Source organism: Gorilla gorilla, chromosome X (assembly GCF_029281585.2).
Source record: "Gorilla gorilla gorilla isolate KB3781 chromosome X, NHGRI_mGorGor1-v2.1_pri, whole genome shotgun sequence".
NCBI lineage: Eukaryota > Metazoa > Chordata > Mammalia > Primates > Hominidae > Gorilla > Gorilla gorilla.
Window position 1 is genome coordinate 57745073 of NC_073247.2, and position 19014 is coordinate 57764086.

Sequence of the window (19014 nt, forward strand, 5' to 3'; positions counted from 1 at the left end):
ATGCTGACATTTAAATTGATGTTCTGCTATGAGTAATGCTTGTTTCTCTCTGGCTGCTTTCATGTGATTTTCATTTTCTTTAGCTTTCAAAAGTTTTTTTTGTTTGTTTGTTTTTGTTTTTTGAGATGGCGTTTTCGCTCTCGTTGCCTAGGCTGGAGTGCAGTGGCGTCATCTTGGCTCACCGCAACCTCCGCCTCCCAGGTTCAAGCGATTCTCCTGCCTCAGCCTCCCGAGTAGCTGGGATTACAGGCATGCACCACCACACCTGGCTAATTTTGCATTTTTTGTATAGACAGGGTTTCACCACGTTGGTCAGGCTGGTCTTAAACTCCCGACCTCAGGTGATCCGCCCACCTCAGCCTCCCAAAGTGCTGGGATTACAGGCATGAGCCACTACGCCCGGCAAAAGTTTTATTATAATATATCTAGACATGGACTTCTTTGAGTTTATCCTCTTTGAGATTCCCTCTGCTTCTTGGATTTGTAGGTTTGTGTCCTTTGCCAAATTTGGGACATTTCATTCATTATTTCTTCAAATTCTCTTTTGGCCTCATTGCCTTTCTTTTGTTGTGGGACTTCCGTGATATGAATACTGGGTGATATGGTTTGGCTCTGTGTCCTCATCCAATTTTCATGTAGAATTGTAATCCTCACATTTCAGGGGAAGGACCTAGTGGGAGGTGATTGGATCATGTGGGCAGATTTTCCCCATGCTGTTCTCTTGATAACGAGTGAGTTCTCACAAGATCTGATGGTTAAAAAGTGTAGCACTTCCCCTCTTTGCGTGCTCTCTCTCTCTCTCCTGCCACCATGTAAGACGTGCCTTGCTTTTCCTTCCCCTTCCACCATGATTGAATTGTAAGTTTCCTGAGGCTTCCCAAGTCATTTGGAACTGTGAGTCAATTACACCTCTTTTCTTTATAAATTACCTAGTCTCAGGTTGTTCTTTATAGCAGTGTGAAAATGAACAAATAAGGCTGGGCATGGTGACTCATGCCTTTAATCCCAGCACTTTGGGAGGCCAAGGCGGGTGGATCACCTGAGGTCAGGAGTTTGACACCAGCCTGACCAACATGGAGAAACCATGTCTCTACTAAAAATACAAAATTAAAAATACAAAAAAATTAGCCGGGCATGGTGGTGGGTGCCTGTAGTCCCAGCTACTCAGGAGGCTGAGGCAGGAGAATGGCATGAGCCTGGGAGGCAGAGCTTGCAGTGAGCTGAGATCACGCCACTGCACTCCAGCCTGGGTGAAAGAGCAAGAGTCAAAAAATAAATAAATAAATATATAAGTAAATAAATAAAAAATAAAAATACAAAATTAGCCAGGCATCATGGCGCATGCCTGTAATCCCAGCTACTTGGGAGGCTGAGGCAGGAGAATCACTTGAACCTGGGAGGCAGAGGTTGCAGTGAGCCAAGATCACGCCATTGCACTCCAGTCTAGGCAACAAGAACAAAACACCATCTCAAAAAAAAAAAAAAAAAAAAAAAGAAAAGAAAGAAAAGAAAAAGAAAACGAATGAATGCACTGGGTCTTTTGTTGTTGTCTCATAGGTTTTCGAAGCTCTGTTCAATATTTTCTGTCAGTTTTCACTCCTTTATTCATATTGGGTGAATTTTACTGATCTGTCTTCAAAAGTTAACTGATTCTATCTTCTGTCTTCTCCATTCTACTATTGAGCCCATCCAGTGAGATTTTTTTTTTTTTTTTTGAGACAGAGTTTCATTCTTGTTGCCCAAGCTGGAGTGTAATGGTGCAGTCTTGGCTCACTGCAACCTCTGCCTCCCAGGTTCAAGTGATTCTCCTGCCTCAGCCTCCCAAGTAGCTGGAATTACAGGCATGTTCCGCCACACCTGGCTAGTTTTTGTATTTCTAGTAGAGACAGGGTTTCACCATGTTGGCCAGGCTGGTCTGGAACTCCTGACCTCAAGTAATCTGCCCACTTCGGCCTGCCAAAGTGCTGGGATTACAGGTGTGAGCCACCACACCAGGCCCCAGTGAGATTTAAAAAAAATTTTTTTTTATTTTGTTGTTGTTAATAGAAATGGGGTCTCACCATTTTCCTCAGGCTAGTCTCTAACACCTGGGCTCCCCACCTTGGCCTCCCAATGCTGGGATTACAGGTGTGAGCTACTGCCCCCGGCCGTGGTTTTTATTTCTGTTATTGCACTTTTCAGTTCTATATTTCCATTTTTTTGTATTAATAATTTCTATTTATTTGCTGGGATTTTTCTGTTTCCTTATTTGTTCCAAGAGAATTTGTAGAATTTGTAGTTGATTGCTGAAAATTTTTATGATGGCTGCTTTAAAACCCTTGTCAGATAATTCCATCATCTGAGTCATCTTTAAACAAAAAAATTTTTTTTTAATTTGCATGTCATCTTGCACAGGGGCCATGCTAATCTTCTCTGTATCATTCCAGTTTTAGTGTATGTGCTGCCAAAGTGAGCACATCTGAGTCATCTTAATGTTGGCGTGAGTTGGTTATCTTTTCGTATTCAAGTTGTGATTTTCTTGGTTCTTAGTATAATGTGTAATTTTCTATTGTATTCTGGTGATTTGTTTTTAATTAAAATTTTAAAATGGCCCAAAATTGTATGTATATATATATATATATAGTGCAACATAATGTTTTGAAATATATATACACTGTGGAATGGCTAAATTGAGCTAATTAACATGCATTACCTCACATATTTATCATGTTTTTGTGAGAATACTTGAAATCTATTCCCTTAGCAATTTATTTTATTTAATTAATTAATTAATTAATTTTGAGACAGAGTCTCACTTTGTTGCACAAGCTGGTGTGCAGTGGTGCAATCTGGGTTCATCTCAGCCTTGACCTCCAGGGCTCAGGTGATCCTCCCACTTCATCCTCCTGAGTAGCTGGGACTACAGGCACCTGCCACCATGCCTGGCTAATTTTTGTATTTTTTGTGGAGACAGGGTTTCTCCATGTTGTCCAGGCTGGTCTTGAAGTCCTGGGCTCAAGTGATCCTCCCGCCTCGGCCTCCCAAAGTGCTAGGATTACAGGCGTGAGCCACCACACCCGACCAGCAATTTTCAAGAATACACCACCACCAGGCACACGGTGGCTCATGGCTGTAATCCCAGCACATTGGGAGGCCAAAGCAGAAAGATCACTTGAGCCCAGGAGCTTGAGACCAGGCTGGGCAACATAGCAAGAACTCGTCTCTACAAATAAAAAATTAGCTGGGCGTGGTGGTGCACACTTGTGTTCCCAGCTACTCAGGAAGCTGAGGCAGGAGGATCACTTGAGCCCAGGAGACCGAGGCTGTAGTGAGCCGTGATTACGCCACTACACTCCAAAGACACAGGGAGACCCTGTATCTATTTAAAAAAAAAAAAAGAATACAATACATTACTCTTAACTATAGTCACTGTGTTGTACAATAGATCTCACTTATTCCTAATTGAAATATTGTATCCTTCACCAACATCTCCCCAACCCCCTTCACCCCCAGCCCCTAGTAACCACCATTCTACTCTCTGCTTCTATGAGTTCAACTTTTTTAGATTCCACACATAAGTGAGACCATGTGATATTTGTCTTTCTGTGCCTGGCTTATTTCCTTATCATACTGTCCTCCAGGTTCATTATATAATTTCCTTTGGTTATGTATCTAGTAGGGAGATTGCTGGATCATATGGTAATTCTACTTAATTTTTGTGTGTGTGTGTGAGATAGGATATTGCCCTCTCGCCCAGGCGGGAGTGCAGTGGCACAATCAATCGCAGCTCACTATAGCCTCCACCTCTTGGGGTCAAGTGATCCTCTTGCCTCAGCCTCCCAAGTAACTGGGATTACAGGCGTGTGCCACCACACCTAGCTAATATTTGTATTTTTTGTAGAGACAGGGTCTTGCTATGTTGCCCAGGCTGGTCTCTACCTCCTGGGCTCAAGTGATACTCCCTCCTTGGCCTCCCAAAGTCCTGGGATTACAGGTGTGAGCTACTGTGCCTGGCCTATTTTTAATTTTTTGAGGTGCATCCTGGTCTATTATGTTAGGAGACTCGGAGTCCTATTTAAGTCTTATTTTAGCAGGCAGTCACTCTATTTAGGTTTATCATGTAGGTTTTGGCCTAGTTTTTCTGCTGTGTTTCTAATGGCGGTTTAGTCTTCAGAGCCTTTGTGGTGTTATTTTTGTCTGTTTGGTCTATCTGGTACCTCTGAGGCTCCCACTTGTCTCTGCTGGTGCTGCCTGAGGAAGCAGGGGAAATTTCTACAGGCCAGGTCTCCACGTCTTTCTTTCTTTCTTTCTTTCAGGCCAGATCTCCACGTCTTTCTCTTTCTTTTCTTTCTTTCTTTCTTTCAGGCCAGATCTCCACGTCTTTCTCTTTCTTTTCTTTCTTTCTTTCTTTCTTTCTTTCTTTCTTTCTTTCTTTCTTTCTTTCTTTCTTTCTTTCAGGCCAGATCTCCACGTCTTTCTCTTTCTTTTCTTTCTTTCTTTTCTTTTCTTTGTTTCTCAGAGTCTCACTCTGTCACCTGGGATGAAGGAGAGTGGCGTGATAATGGCTCACTGCAGGCTCGACCTCCTGGGCTCAAGTGATCCTCCTGCCTCAGCCTCTTGAGTAGCTGGGATCACAGGCATGTGATGTCACGCCTGGCTAATTTTTAATTTTTGGTAGAGGCAAGGTCTCCTCATGTTGCCCAGGCTGGTCTCGAACTCCTGGGCTCAAGCAATACTCCCGCCTCAGCCTCCCAAAGTGGTAGGATTACAGGAGGGAGCCACTGCGCCCGGCCTCCGGGTGTTTCTTGATGGTGGGGCGATGTGATGAGGTCCCCCTACCAGTGCCTTCTGGCTGCCCAGGTGTCTCTGCAGGGAAGCAGAATCCCAGGCCTGCAAAGCCAGTGGGGCTTCCTGGGCCAGGATGCTTGTTGTAGCTGGGTCCCCTTGCTGGTGATGCCTGTTTGCCCCGGTGCCTCTGAGCAGGAGAGGGATTTTCTGAGTCTGGTCACCTGCTGTGGTTATATCATTTCTGCCAGTTTCACCTACTAGTCCCAAGCTTCCTGTTGGGAGAAGGGAGTCTCGGGTCTTCAAGGCACCTAAGGTAAGGGATTGTCCAGGCCTGGCCTCTTGCTATGGCTGTGTCTTTTTGATGCAATACAGGTTGTCTCTATCCGCCTGGGCAGGGTGGGGTCGGGGGGAGGTCCCTTGTTGGGGAGGCTTATCCCTGGCCCTGTGGAGAAGGACAGCACTTTTCACGACCACTTATTGTTAGTGGGTTCCTGATCCACCCCCTCACTGTTGGTGTTGGGTTTACCTCACGTTATCAGAGGGACTTCCCTTTCATCCAGGGGAGGAACTAGCCTATTGGGGCTGCCTTCCATGGCTTGGATCAGGGTCAGGAAATGCTGGGCTTGAGTTGCCTTCTTCTGGTGGGTGGGGGGGACATAAGATGCCCTGTAGTAGTGCTGTTTCTCCAGTCTTGGAATCCTAAATGAGTTCACTTTCTTTTTCTTTTTTTTTTTTTTTTGAGATGGAGTTTCACTCTTGTTGCCCAGGCTGGAGTGCAGTGGCGCGACCTTGGCTTACTGCAACCTCCACCTCCCAGGTTCAAGCGATTCTCCTGCCTCAGCCTCCCGAGTAGCTGGGATTACAGTCATGCGCCACTATTTCTGGCTAATTTTGTATTTTTAGTAGAGATGGGGTTTCTCCATGTTGGTCAGGCTGATCTCAAATTCCCGACCTTAGGTGATCTGCCTGCCTCAGCCTCCCAAAGTGCTGGGATTACAGGGGTGAGCCACTGCACCTGGCCAAGGAGTTCAGTTTCTTCTTGCCGCCATGCATAGTTTCCCTTTGGTTGTCTCTTGTACTATTTCCAGGGTTGATAGTTGTGCTCAGCAGGAAGGAGCAGGGAGAAATAGGTCTATGTTATCTTGTCCAGACTGGAAATCTCTATTTTTTAACCACCAATGCCTCTCAGGTCTGACCTTAAACCCTCTGCTAATTATTCCATCAACAATGCCTATTCTTTTTTTTTTTTTTTTTTTTTAAGACTGAGTCTCACTCTTGCCCAGGCTGGAGTGCACTGGCGCGATCTCGGCTCACTGCAAGCTCCGCCTTCTGGATTCACGCCATTCTCCTGCCTCAGCGTCCGCAGTAGCTAGGACTACAGGGGCTCACCACCACGCCCGGCTAGTTTTATTTTATTTTATTTTATTTTTGTATTTTTAGTAGAGAAGGGGTTTCACTGTGTTAGCCAGGATGGTCTTGATCTCCTGACCTTGTGATCTGCCCGCCTTGGCCTCCCAAAGTGCTGGGATTACAGGCATGAGCCACCGCACCTGGCCTTTTTTTTTTTTTTTTTTTAAGATGGAGTTTTGCTCTTGTCCCCCAGGCTGGAGTGCAGTGGCATGATCTCAGCTCACTGTAACCTCTGCCTCTCAGGTTCAAGCCATTCTCCTGCCTCAGCCTCCTGAGTAGCTGAGATTACAGGCATGCGTTACCATGCCGAGCTAATTTTTGTATTTTTAGTAGAGATGCAGTTTTACCATGTTGCCCAGGCTGATCTCAAACTCCTGACCTCAAGTGATCCACCTGCCTCAGCCTCTCCAAGTGCTAGGATTACAGGCTTGAGCCACCGCACCCAGCCTCTCTCTTTTTTTTTTTTTTTTTTGGAGTCGGAGTCTCGCTCTGTCGCCCAGGCTGGAGTGCAGTGGCATGATCTCAGCTCACTGCAAGCTCCGCCTCCCGGGTTCACGCCATTCTCCTGCCTCAGCCTCCCGAGTAGCTGGGACTACAGGCGCCCGCCACCACGCCTGGCTAATTTTTTTTTGTATTTTTAGTAGAGACGGGGTTTCACCATGTTAGCCACGATGGTCTCCATCTCCTGACCTCGTGATCCGCCCGCCTCGGCCTCCCAAAGTGCTGGGATTACAGGCGTGAGCCACCGCTCCCTGCCTCTTTTTTTTTTTTTTTTTTAGAGACAAGGTCTTGCTATGTTGGCCAGGGTAATCTGAAACTCCTGGCCTCAAGCAATCCTCCTGCCTTGGCCTCTGAAAGTGCTGGGATTACGGGTGTGAGCCACCATACCCAGCCTACAATGCTACTGTTGTCTGTCCTTGAATATGGGCTTCTGTCAGCAATTCACCCATTTTTCATACATCTTTAACTCTGGCCTCTATTAACTCTTATCATTCATGGTCCTCTGGTCTACAATACAAAATCATGTCTCTCTCAGCTTGATGTGATTTAGGAAAAACCAAAAGTACTTTTCCTACTCCTTTTTTTTTTTTTTTTGTAACAGGTTCTCTCTGTCACCCAGGCTGGAGTGCAGTGGTGCCATCATGGCTCATTGCAGCCTCAACATCCCAGCTGCCAGCTCAAGTGATCCTCCTACCTCAGCTTCCTGAGTAGCTGGGACTACAGGCGCTCAGCTAATTTTTTTTTTTTTTTTTTTTGACGGAGTCTCGCTCTGTCCCAGGCTGGACTGCAGTGGCGCAATCTCGGCTCACTGCAACCTCCAACTCCCTGGTTCAAGGGATTCTCTTGCCTCAGCCTCCCGGTAGCTGGGATTACAGGCACATGCCACCATGCCCAGCTAATTTTTTTTTTTTTTGAGACAGTATTTCGCTTTTTCACCCAGGCTGCAGTGAAATGGCATGATCTCGGCTCACTGCAACCTCCGCCCCCCAAGTTCAAGCGATTCTCCTGCCTCAGCCTCCCAAGTAGCTGGGATTACAGGCACGTGCCACCGCGCCTGGCTAATTTTTGTATTTTTAGTAGAGACGGGGTTTCACCATATTGGCCAGGCTGGTCCTGAACTCTTGACCTCAGGTGATCCACCTGCCCTGGCCTCCCAAAGTGCTAGGCTTACAGGCGTGAGCCACCACGCCCAGCTGCTAATTTTTTTTTTAAGAAATGGTACATTATGGCCGGGCACGGTGGCTCACGCCTGTAATCCCAGCACTTTGGGAGGCCGAGGCAGGCGGATCACGAGTTCAGGAGATCGAGACCATCCTGGCTAACACGGTGAAACCCTGTCTCTACTAAAAATACAAAAAAAATTAGCCGGGCGTGGTGGCGGGCACCTGCAGTCCCACCTGCTGGGGAGGCTGAGGCAGGAGAATGGTGTGAACCTGGGAGGCGGAGTTTGCAGTGAGCCGAGATTGCGCCACTGCACTCCAGCCTGGGTGACAGAGCAAGACTCTGTCTCAAAAAAAAAAAAAAAAAAAAAGAAATGGTACATTAGGCTGTTCTTGCACAGCTCTAAAGAAATACCTGGGGCCATGTGCAGTGGCTCACGCCTGTAATCCCAGCACTTTGGGAGGCCAAGGCGGGCAGATCACGAGGTCAATAGATGGAGACCATCCTGATCAACATGGTGAAACCCCGTCTCTACTAAAAATACAAAAATTAGCCAGGCATGGTGGAGCGCACCTGTAGTCCCAGCTACTCGGGAGGCTGAGGCAGGAGAATCACTTGAACCTGGGAGGCGAAGGTTGCAGTGAGCTGAGATTGCACCACTGCACCCCAGCCTGGCGACAGGGCGAGATTCCATCTCAAAAAAAAAAAAAAAAAAGCTGGGCACGGTGGCTCACGCTGTAATCCCAGCACTTTGGGAGGCTGAGGCGGGCGGATCACGAGGTCAGGAGATCGAGGCCATCCTGGCTAACACAGTGAAACCCCATCTCTACTAAAAAAAATACAAAGAAATTAGCCGGGCGTGGTGGCAGGCGCCTGTACTCCCAGCTACTCGGGAGGCTGAGGCAGGAGAATGGTGTGAACCAGGGAGGCGGAGCTTGCAGTGAGCCGAGATCGTGCCACTGCACTCCAGCCTGGGCAACAGAGCAGGAGACTCCGTCTAAAAATAAAAAGTAACAGTAAAAATAAAGAAATACCTGAGACTGGGCAAATAAAAGAGGTTTAATTGGCTCATGGTTCCACAGGCTATACAAGAAGCATGGTGCTGGCATCTGCTCAGCCTCTGAGGACGGCTCAGGAAAATTACGATCATGACAGAAGGTGAAGAGGAAGCAGGCACGACTTACATGGCTGCAACAGGAAGAGAGAGGGGGAGGTGCTACATACTTTTAAATAGCCAGATCTTTTGATAACTCACTCACTCACTATCGAGAGAACAGCACCAAGAGGATGATGTTAAACCACTCATGAAGGAACACCCCTATGATCCAATCAACTCCCACCAGGCTCCACCTCCTACTTTGGGGATTACAATTCAACATGAGATTTGGGAGAGGACACATATCCAAACCATATCAGATGGGGGTCTCACTATGTTGCCCAGGCTGGTCTCAAACTCCTGGCCTCAAGTGATCCTCCTGTTTCAGCTTCCCAAAGTGCTGGGATTACAGGAGTCAGCCACTGTGACTGGTCTCCTTTTCCTACACTCCACTCTCACTCAGCACTTCTGATACCAGATGTGTGGAGGTTCCCCAGTGCCCCCCGCCCCCCAGCAAATTTCTGGCACATTCTCCAGCAAACACCAGTTCGGTGTCCTCTAATTCAATTCCATTCCTACATTACCTACCTGGAAGTCAGATCCCCTAGAGTTATAGTAGGCAGCTAGTTAGGCATGAGCAGGGCAGGAGAAGGCTTTCCTCCCACACCTAGGACCAGCAATGTCAGGTGACCATCAGGTGATGGTCTCAGTATCATGGGCTCAGTACCACAAAACCTCCCCCAACTTCAGATGCCAATGGCAAGCACAGGTTGTGACCTATGCTTCTTCTTCTTCTTTTTTTTTTTGATGGAGTCTCTCTCTGTTTCCCAGACTGGAGTGCAGTGGTGCTATCTCAGCTCACTGCAGCCTCCACCTCCCAGGTTCAAGTGATCCTCCTGCCTCAGCCTCCTGAGTAGCTGGAACTACAGGCATGAGCCACCTCACCTGGCTAATTTTTGTATTTTTAGTAGAGATGGAGTTTCACCCTGTTGGCCTGGCTGGTCTTGACTCCTGACCTTAAGTGATCCATCTACCTCAGCCTCCCAAAGTGCTGGGATTATAGGTGTGAGCCACCACGCCCGGCCCCAGGCTAGTCTTGAATTCCTGGGCTCAAGCAATCCTCCCACCTCGACCTCACAAAGTGTTTGGATTACAGGCATGAGCCACCGCCGATGCTTTTGGTTTTTTATGGAGGCTTCATTACCTAGACATGATTGGTTAAACCATTGGCCATTGGTGATCAAGTCAATCTTCAGCCACTCTCCCCTCCCAGGAGGTTGGGGGTGGGGCTCAAAGTCCCAACTCCCTATTTAGTTGCTCAGCCCCCAACCTGAAGCTATCTAGAGGCCCCCAGCCACCAGTCGTCTCATTAACAAGCAAAAGACACTCTTATCATTCTGGATATTCCAAGGGTTTTTGGAGCCATTTGTCTGGAAACTGGGACAAAACCAAATATATATTCCACAATATCACTCAGCTCCATCACCACCAATGGCATGTTATTGAGGCTGGGTGCGGTGCCTCACCCCTGTAATCCTGGCACTTTGGGAGGCCAATATGGGAGGATCACTTGAGCCCAGGAGTTTGAGACAAGCCTGGGCAACGTGGCAAAACTCTGTCTCTACAAAAATTAGCTGGGGTGTGGTGACTTGCACCTATAGTAGCAGCTACTCAGGAGGCTGAGATGGGAGGATCACCTGAGCCTGGGAGGTCAAGGCTGCAGTGAGCTGTGGTCATGCCACTGCACTCCAGCCAGGGCGACAGAATGAAACCCTGTCTCAAAAAAAAGTCATGTTGTCTAGAATTGTGCCATCAGATAAGGCCGAAATAGCCACATGGTTATTGAGCACTTGAGGCTAATGAGGCCAGGTGCAGTGGTCATGCCTGTAATCTCAGCATTTTGGGAGGCTGAAGCAGAAGGATTGTTTGAACCCAGGAGATCGAGGCTGCAGTGAGCTATGATTGTACCACTGCCCTCCAGCCTGGGCGACAGAGCAACACCTTGTTTCAAACAAAACAAAACAAAACAAAAAACTATGAGGCTAATCAGATTGAGGAACTGAATTTTTAAATTTATTCATTTTAGTTAATTTAACATTTAAATTAGATACTCACACACCCACTATGTACCCACAAAAGTAAAAAATAAAAAAAATTAACACACACACAATAAAATAGATAATTAAATTATTGGAAAACTTTTAAAGTATATTTGGAATGACTTGTGAATTTGTTGTTGTTTGTTTATTTATTTCTAGAGACAGGATCTTTCTTTGTTGCCCAGGCTGGAGTATGGTGGCACAATCATAGCTCACTGCAGCCTGGAACCTCTGGCCATAAGCCATCTCCCCTCCTCAGCCTCCTGAGTAGCTGGGACCACAGGGGAGCACCACGATGACTAGCTAATTTTGTTTAGTTTTTGTAGAGACAGGGTCTCACTGTGTTGCCCAGGCTAGTCTGGAACTCCTGGCCTTAAGCAATCCTCCCTCCTTGGCCTCCCAAAGTACTGGGATTACAGGCATAAGCCACTGTGCCTGGCCACTTGTGAATATTTTTGTTTTTGTTTTTTGAGAGAGTTTCGCTCTTGTTGCCAGGCCAGAGTACAATGGCATGATCTTGGCTCACCGCAACCTCCACCTCCCGGGTTTAAGTGACTGTCCTGCCTTAACCTCCCAGGCACACGCCACCACACCCGGCTAATTTTTTGTATTTTTAGTAGACACGGGGTTTCTCCATGTTGGCCAGGCTGGTCTCAAACTCCTGACCTCAGGTGATCCACCCGCCTCGGCCTTCCAAAGTGCTGGGATTCCAGGCGTGTGCCACCACGCCAGGAATGTTAACCTATGTTTTCAACTAAATTTTGTGAAATCTAAGTACAAATCAAGTATTTCTGATGAAAATTTAGCTTTCAAAATTGAGATGTGCTGTCAGTGTAAAATACACATCTGATTTCACAGTGTTATTACCACAAAAAGAATGCCAAATATCTAGGTAATTTTAAAAATTTATTACCTGTTGAAATAAGAATGTTTGGTTAATGTAGTTCAAACAAAGTATGTTATTAAAGTTAATTTAACTTATTTCTTTTCCTTTTTGTGTCATCTGTCTGCAACCTCTCATGTTACATCTCCTCCCCGTCTTCCACTTGGGTTGGAAATTCAGGCTGCTGTTCTGTGTCAAAGTGATTTAGTCTCTCAGGCATTAAGATGCTTCATTCTTAATGATGTAATTTGAACCGCAAAATTATTTCGCCTAGTGACAAGGATGTTCGCATTTCATTGGCCATGGAGACTAAAGCTTGCCTCCCACACAGAGCCATTGGCTAGCTGCACCATCTCTCCAAAGCAACCTGGGGCTGTGCCCCCACCCACTTCAACTACCTCCAGCTGTGCTATTTACCTGCACCCTCCCCGTCAGGCTATGTCCGTCCTGCCCCTTCCTTGCACTGGACAATGGGGACTTCTGCTGATTTACAGATCAGGCAGCCTCATATTGACCTGGGAGACCAGAGCCTGTTTCTTATATTCAGCCATTAGCTAACTGCGCCTTCTGTCCACAGCTTCTCAAGCTAGGCTTTGGCTGCCTCGCTTCACATGGCAACGGGGTTAGTTACTACCTAGTAACAGTTTACCATGACTGCCATAGGCTGAAGAGACTAAAGCCCATCTTCTCGTGCATTCATTGGCTAACTATTTATAGCAACTCAGGTCCGTTTCACCCGCACATAGCAACAGGGGCTTCTCCCTAGAACAGGCTGCTACTTCATCCCATTGGCCACCAGGAACCAGATCCCACCTCCCCGATGCAGCCACTGGTCAGCTGCACCATCTGTCTACAACTCCCCAGATTTGGTCTAGACAAGAAATCTCAAACTGCTGGTTTCTATGAACTCTGCTGCCACCACTGCTCATCTGGCTGGACCTCGAACTTGGTCATTTGTTATCTAATCCACCGTCAATAACTCCCTTGTCAAAATCTAAAATCTGGGCCCCTGTTAACATTTTCACCACTTCTGGACCAACTTTAAACCCCATCTTTTTTTTTTTTTTTTTTTTTTTTTTTTGTGAGACAGTCTCGCTCTATCGCCCAGGCTGGTGTGCAGTGGCGCGATCTCGGCTCACTGCAACCTCTGCCTCCCGGGTTCAAGCGATTCTCCTGTCTCAGCTTCCCGAGTAGCTGAGATTACAGGCGTGAGCCACCACACCCAGCTAATTTTTGTTTTTTTGGTAGAGACAAGGTTTCACCATGTTGGCCAGGCTGCCCGCCTCGGCCTCCCAAAGTGCTGGGATTACAGGCGTGAGCCACCACACCCATCTAATTTTTGTTTTTTTGGTAGAGACAAGGTTTCACCATGTTGGCCAGGCTGCCCGCCTCGGCCTCCCAAAGTGCTGGGATTACAGGCGTGAGCCACCACGCCCGGCTTCCCAGCAGTATTTAGTCTGACCTCAATCTAGTGCTCTGATAACTCTTCCACCATCAATGCCTTTCTGGTATAGCTTAGCATTCAGCCTTTAACTATTCCCCCAGCAATGCCCCGCTGACCTGGAGCCTGAATCAGGCCTATTCATTTTTCTACCGTCAATGCATACTAGGACTGATCTCAAACTTCACCTCTGTGAACTCTTCCAACATTAATTACCTTGATAAAGACTACCAAGGTCACATCCATAGTCGCGAAAGAGATGGGTTTATTAACCTGCTGCCGCAAGGAAGACCACGCCCCACAGGAACTGTGGGGTTGTCTCACCTAAGGTAACTTAACTTGTTCCAGTTTGCCCAGGACTTTCCTGCTTTTAGTACTGAATGCCCTTGTCCCAGTAAACCCTATTCCTGGGCAAACAGAGTTGGTTGATCACCTTAGTGTCAATGAACAAAGGAAGAAATGGGATTAGTATAGGATATAGGAGTGGAGTTTAGGTAAAGTTTAAATGAAGCAGTGTTTTGACAAGCCCAAAGCCAAGGAGGTTGGTATGGAAAAGGATTAACATTAGGTTCAGACTGTGAAGCAGACCTAGGGTCCTTTTTCTTTAGAAACACAAAAGAAGCTGGGCGCAGTGGCTCACGCCTGTAATCCCAGCACTTTGGGAGGCTGAGGCAGTTGGATCTCCTGAGGTTAGCAGTTCGAGACCAGCCTGGCCAACATGATGAAACCCTGTCTCTACTAAAAATACAAAAATTAGCTGAGTGTGGTGGCACATGCCTGTAATCCTAGCTACTCGGGAGGCTGAGGCAGGAGAATCGCATGAACCCGGGAGGCGGAGGTCACAGTGAGTGGAGATCACACACTGCACTCCAGCCTGGGCAACAGAGCGAGACTCTGTCTCAAAAAAAAACACAAAAGATAGGCTGCGTGCAGTGGCTCAGGCCTGTAATCCTAGCACTTGAGGTGGGTGAATCCCTTGAGCCCAAGAGTTTAAGACCAGCCTGGGCAACACAGTAATATCTTGTCTTTACAAAAAATGAACAAAGGTAGCCGGGCGTTGTGGCGTGTGCCTGTAGTCTGTCAGCTACTTGGGAGGCTAAGGTGGGAGGATCACTTGAGCCTAGGAGGTTGAGGCTGCAGTGAGCTGTGATCATGCCACTGCACTTCAGCCTGGGTGACAGAGTGAGACCCTATCTCAGAAAAAAAAGAAAAGAGAAAAAGAAAAGAAAAAAAAACACTAAACATAGATGTGAAGTTTTGGCTTCAGATACCCATTATCTGAAGCTCTGCACCTGGGTCAGAAATCAAGGCTGTTTCTCTGTGTCAAAGTAACTTAGATCCTCCAGGGAAGAGTAGGAGGTTTTATTCTTATTGATATTATTTCAAACAGGAAATTTTCCGATAGTCTATGATTTTAGAGAACAAGGTTTCTCTGCAGGGCTAGGACTAGGGTAAGGTGAGGGAGGCATTCGCCTTAAGTGTAAAATGTAAGGGGGTACTAAAAAAACTCAGTAATCAAGATCAATACCATTTGACTGATTGAGACAGTGTTTCGCTCTGTCCCTCAGGCTGCAGTGCAGTGGTGCGATCATGGCTCACTGCAGTCTGGACCTCCCAGGCTCAAGAGATCCTCCCACCTCCTCACCTCCTGAGTAGCTGGGACTACAGGTGCGCGTCACCATGCGCAACTAATTTTGTTTATTTTTTGCAGAGACAAGGTCTCACTATGTTGCCCAGGCTGATCTCAAGTGATCTGCCCACCTCGGCCTTCCCCCAAATTCTGGGATTACAGGCGTGGACTATCGCGCCCAGCCAAGATCAATAACATTTTTTGTTTGTTTGAGATGGAGTCTCGCTCTTTCACCCAGGCTGGAGTGCAGTAATGTGATCTCGGCTAACTGCAACCTCCACCTCCCAGGTTCAAGCTATTCTCCTGTCTCAGACTCCTGAGTCACTGGGACTACAGGCACGCACCACTATGCCCGACTAATTTTTGTATTTTACTAATACAAGAGATGGAGTTTCACCATGTTAGCCAGGTTGGTCTCGAACTCCTGACCTCAGGTGATCCACCCACTTTGGCCTCCCAAAGTATTGGGATTACAGGTGTGAGCCATGGCGCCAGGCCTCCTCCCCTCCCCTCCCCTCTCCTCTCCTCTCCTTTCCTTTCTTTTTTAGACAGGGTATCACTCTGTTGACCAGGATGGAGTGCTGTGGTGCGATCTCTGCTCACTTGCAACCACTGCCTCCTGGGTTCAAGCCATCTTCCCACCTCAGCGTCCTGAGTAGCTGAGACTACAGATGCACACCACCACACCCGTTAAGTTTTGTATTTTTGGTAGAGAAGGGTTTTGCCATTTTGCCGAGGCTGGTCCTGAACTCCTGACCTCAAGCGATCCTCCTGCACCCCCTTCCCAAAGTGTTGGGATTACAGGCATGAGCTGCCGCGCCTGGCCGCGCCTGGCTGTTTTCTAAGCATTTTTCTTTTTTTAAAATAAATTGAAATGGGGTCTCACTCTGTCACCCAGGCTGGAGTGCAGTGGTGCAATCATAACTCACTGCAGCCTCTAACTCCTGGGCTGAAGCGATCCTCCCACCTCAGCCTCTTGAGTAGCTAGGACTACAGGCGTGTGCCACCACACCCGGCTAATTTTTTTATTTTTAGTAGAGACGAATTTCATCATGTTGCCCAGGCTAGTCTCGAACTCTGGATCTCAAGTGATCCGCCCACCTCAGCCTCCCAAAGTGCTGGGATTAGAGGTATGAACCACCGCGCCAGGCCTCTAAGCATTTTTCTATTGATAATTTGCTAAAAAAACATTAGTTGTCCATGGCCGGGCACGGTGGCTCACGCCTATAACCTCAGCACTTTGGGAGGCTGAGGCAGGCGGATCACCTGAGGTCGGGAGTTCAAGACCAGCCTGACCAACATGGAGAAACCCCGTCTCTACTAAAAATACAAAATTAGCCGGGCGTGGCGGAGCATGCCTATAATCCCAGCTACTCGGGAGGCTGAGGCAGGAGAATCGCTTGAACCCGGGAGGTGGAGGTTGTGGAGAGCCGAGATCGTGCCATTGCATTCCAGCCTGGGCAACAAGAGTGAAACTCAAAAAAGAAAAGAAAAACAAACAAACAAACCATTGGTTGTCCATATCAAAGGCTATTATTATTATTCCTAACTACTATCATTGTAGTGGGGCAAGGAGGGTAATGGAGATGGGGGAAATTCAAGTCTTCTCCATGGTAACTGCAGCACATCGAGATTGTACACCCTGACTCCTTTCCCCTCTTCTCCAGTGGTATCGCCCACGACGGGCACCTGTGTTAACCTGATTTCTCCCCCTCTTCCCAGTGGTATCGCCAAGGGGGGGATTGTACCACCCTGACTTCTTCCCCCTCTTGCCCAGTGGTGTCTCCCTTGAGCATCAGAACACGCCCCCGTCCTCCCTGGGTAGGAGGCGCACCTCTGCTTCTTTAAACTTTGCCCAAACTTATAGAACCGAGTTCCAAAGACCAGCTTCTCCCAGAATCTTGCCCTTAGAGGGATTCTACCCGTGAACGCCCTCTCGCCTCCGCCTTCTGTGGAACAGCCCACTGTACGGAATGGGTGCTAAGATGGCGGCTCCCATGAGACACGACATAGCGCAGCCATATTCCTCGCCTGACAACGCCACTCATGGACCAAGTCTCCGCCGATCCGTAACAGCGCTGTGTTCAGTGAGTAGACTACAATCTCTCAGTCCTAATGATCGTGTGCAAAATCAACAGCCCTAGAAGGTGCAGTGTCAGGGGTGAGGACAGGAAACGGAAATCCCCCTTAGAGGCCGTTTAAGTCTTCTTGGCGCGCGACGCTAAATGCAGTGCACGAGGTTTTATGGCGTGATAGTCGCTCAGGTGATTTTGAGGTTTTGTTGGCTTCGGGGGATGATGCATTGGCAGTTGTGGTGTCAATTGGTGGGGAAATAAAGAACCTAATGAATGGGAATCTATGAGTGTCAGGGATGAAGGCCTCTGGAGTAGTCAGGTTTTAGATTCCCTGCTGTGTCTTGATGTCCAGCCTTAATAGTGTGCGCTTTAGGTTTTTCCTTTATCAGTATTCCCAGAGGTTTGCTGATTTTATTAGCCTTTCCAAAAAAACAACTTTTGACCTTGTTGCTCCTCTGATCACAGATCTCTTCTGATGTACCTTCGTTTCCTGTTTCTTTAATTTCTGCTCTTATCTGTACTGTTTTCTCTAACTTCTTAAATTGGATGTTAATTCATTAATGCTCAGCCTTTCTTTGTTAAAAAAATTGTTAAGAGCATGCGTTTTTCCTTAAGAATCTCTTTAGCTGCAATCAAGAATATTTTGTATACACCATCTTTTCTTTCTTTCTTTCTTTCTTTTTTTGACGGAGTCTCGCTCTGTCGCCCAGGCTGGAGGGCAGTAGCGCGATCTCCGCTCACTACAACCTCCGCCTCCGTTTCCAGCGATTCTCGTGCCTCGGCCTCCCGAGTCGCTGGGATTACTGGCGCACGCCACCACGCCCAGCTAATTTTTATATTTTTAGTGGAGATGGCGGTCTTGCCATGTTGCCCAGGCTGGTCTCGAACTCCTGGATTCAAACGATCCACTCGCCTCAGCCTCCCAAAGTGCTGGGATTACAGGCGTGAACCACTGCCCCAGGCCGACTATTTTATATTAGTCAAAATTTTTTTCTTTTTGTAATCATATAGGCCCACCTCCTTAAAATGTTTATTCTGGCTGGGCACGGTGGCTTACCCCTGTAATCCCAGCACTTTGGAAGGCCGAGGACGGTGATCGGTTGAGTCCAGGAGTCGAGACCAGCCTGGGCAACGCAGGGAGAACCCCGTCTGTACCAAAAAAAAAAAAAAAAAAAAAAAGAAATAAAGAAAGTAAGAAAAATTAGCTGGGCGTGGTGGAGCGTTCCTGTAGTTCCAGCTACTCCGGAAGCTGACGTGGGAGGATTGCCTGATTCCGAAAGCCGTGATTGCACCACTGCACTCCAGCCTGGGTGACAGAGGGAGACCTTGTCTCAAAAAAAAAAAAAAGTTATACTTACACTTACGTATTTTATATAGCTTTTGCTATCATTATTTATGCAATTTTGTTTCCATTGCCTCATTGTTATTATAGAGAGAAACTATCTGCTTTTGGCCAGGCGTGGCGGCTCATGCCTGTAATCCCTGCGCTTTGGGGCGCCGAGGTCGGAGGATCACGGGGTCTGGAGTCTGAGATCAGCCTGACCAACATGGTGAAACCCCATCTCTACTAAAAATACAAATATTAGCTGGGTGTGGTGGTGCACACCTGTAATTCCAGCTACTCAGGAGGCTGAGGCAGCAGAATCGCAGAAGCCTTGAGCCCAGGCAGAGATTGCAGTGAGCCGAGATCATGCCACTGCACTCCAGCTTGGGCGGCAGAGTGAGACTCCATCTCAAAAAAAAAAAAAAAAAAAAAAAAAAAAAGAAAAGAAACTATCTGCTTTTGTAATTTTACCTTGTATCCAGCCCCTTACATTATATTATACCCTATTAATTTTAGTAGTCTTTTAGCAGTCTGGTAGGTTTTCCGTGTATAAAATCATCTTATTGGATAGAAAGCTACATTTTCATTTTCATTTCTTCCCAATGTTCATGTTCACCCTAATTATTA

General features: G+C 47.3%; 1 protein-coding gene and 1 non-coding gene across 3 annotated transcripts in view; one reads left to right on the plus strand and one right to left on the minus strand.

Moving 5' to 3' along the window:
* Nucleotides 1-2350: 2350 nt before the first annotated feature.
* LOC115932466 (U6 spliceosomal RNA) lies at nt 2351-2456 on the minus strand. Its single transcript, XR_004068746.1, has one exon. It is a non-coding gene; the product is annotated as a U6 spliceosomal RNA (small nuclear RNA).
* A 14289-nt stretch (nt 2457-16745) lies between these two features.
* The window catches only part of ZNF157 (zinc finger protein 157), a 51459-nt gene continuing 49190 nt past the window's right edge, over nt 16746-19014 (plus strand). Inside the window, exon 1 of one of the 2 annotated variants that reach the window (XM_055375651.1) lies at nt 16746-17252. The gene's annotated coding sequence lies outside the window, so the exon portion shown is untranslated. The remainder of the gene's footprint in view (nt 17253-19014) is intronic. The other variant, XM_004064070.4, reaches the window with a different exon arrangement.